Source organism: Trichechus manatus, unplaced genomic scaffold (genome assembly GCF_000243295.1).
Source record: "Trichechus manatus latirostris isolate Lorelei unplaced genomic scaffold, TriManLat1.0 scaffold00167, whole genome shotgun sequence".
In the NCBI taxonomy this organism is placed as follows: domain Eukaryota; kingdom Metazoa; phylum Chordata; class Mammalia; order Sirenia; family Trichechidae; genus Trichechus; species Trichechus manatus.
Window position 1 is genome coordinate 223518 of NW_004444103.1, and position 2112 is coordinate 225629.

Here is a 2112-nt window from a genome sequence, read left to right on the forward strand (position 1 = left end):
AAATAATAATAATAAACTAATGCATAGAAAGGGTAAGTAACCTTCCCAAGAAAACACAAGTAGTAAATGATGGAGCCAGGGTTAAACACCCTACATAGTCCATGCTCCTACCCAGTATTATCACTAAAGGAAATGAGGAATCATCTCAGATCCCACACATACTGCTCTATGAATGGAAGCAGTATGGCACATCATAACATGCTAAGTGTTTATGACACATTGCATTGCTGATCTGAATTAGCTAGAGAATAGGAATCCAGAATAAATACAGATTTTTCTGGTGAGCATCCACTTATACAATTCAGGGCTGTATTGCAGTTGGTTTTATACAAGGTTTAAGAGTCTAAAGCTCTCATAAAGGAGATCCATGGTCCATCTCAGTGACTTACTTTGGTATACAAATTGCTTAAGACCCACAGTCCAGCATTCAAATTGAATTCCCTGAGGTGATCTCTCCACTATGTATATTAGGACCAATGTCTTTTAAACTAAACTAGTTATAAAGAAAGAGTTGAAGGCAAATAATACTGCATATTAAGGCTTTCCTAGAATGCCCCCAGGAATGGTAGGGAAGACAAAGCTAAAGAAAAACCCTTCGGAGTGTCTAGATTTGCATAACGCCTCATAATTAGAATATTCTTTACTGAAAAATGCCAAAATAGACATTATGCTCACCCTACTTGATTTAGAATGTTCTAAGGCACCCCCTACATTTTCTTTACATATGCAGTCATTTAATGTGTAGTTTAATTGTGGATGCCTGTTTAAAGATTTCTTTTATCACCTCACTCTTGCTAACCTCTTGGCCCTCTCTTCTCTTAAAGCGTAAAGGTATTCACATTATATAAAATGTCATGAAAGGGTGAAAAACTTAGTTTCTGAGCAACTGGCACCAGAATTTCTTATAGGGAGAAGACTGTTTCTGGTTAAGGAAGTACTTTTATGTCTGTGTGGGGAGAGAACATAAGATCATGACAGTAAGTATCACCAAGGGACAAGGAAAAGACAAAAGTGAACTAAAATTAGAAATGGTGGAGAAGGGAGAGAGGAGGGAGGAGCAGAGGCCCCACAACATGGAAGAACCTGGAAAGTAATAGAAATGGTCTGGGCAATGTCCAGTAATGAGTTTTCCACCATTTGTGTAAGCGTGACTTAAACCCACTTTCTTCTTCTCAGACATTTAATGAGGCCTGTTACATACACAGGCCTGATGGGAGAGGTTTCTGTGGAGATCAAATCAAAGCAGTGGAGGTCTGTGTTGAGGTTAGAGTAGAGCAGAGAGGATGAAGAAACAATCAGACATCAGAAGCGGGGCAGAAGATGGAGAATAGAGAAGAGAGAAATCAGAAACAGAGAGAACTTAGAAAAATGGCTGGGAATATGCAGAAATTCAGAGGGAGGCATTAAACATCCCAGAAGATGAGAAATGGGAGTTCAAACTAATCTTCTGTAGATCTTGAGTGGTTCTTGTTGTTGTTAGTGGCTGTCTAGTTGATTCTGACTCCATTGTGTGAAGAGTAGAATTGCTCCACAGGATTTTCAAGGCTATGACCCTTTGGAAGCAGATCACCAGGCCTGTCTTCTGAGGTGCCTCTAGGTAGATTTGAACTTTTGGCTAGTAGTTGAGAGCTTAACCTTTTCTGCTACCATCTTGAGTGGAAGGATGACCCAAGTAGACATTTGGATTAGCAGCCTTATGTTCAGTTACAATTTTAGATGATTGCTTCTTATCATTCCAACTAGTTCCTAGTTACCAGAGTATTCTTGTCTTTTACTAGTCCTCATTTTTTCCGCATAGTATTTCACATTATTTTGCACTCAGCAGGCTGTCTCATATTCATTGAATTCTTTTGTGCTAGGATAAAAAGTGTGGTAGATTCTGCACGAAAAATGTCCTAGTTTTGTGATCCTTGGGTTATTCTCTTATGGACCTTTTAAGTTTTGGGCCCTGAAGTCTCATAGGAACTGGTTAAAGAAAATAGCTTTGTCTATGCCTTTGACTATTTCTTGAATGTCTGGATTATTTAATATTTTTATGGAACAAAAGAGTCCTTATTTTAAAATAACTTCTGTAAACCAGTTTTCCATAGGATAAAGTTAGTTTAATTTTGT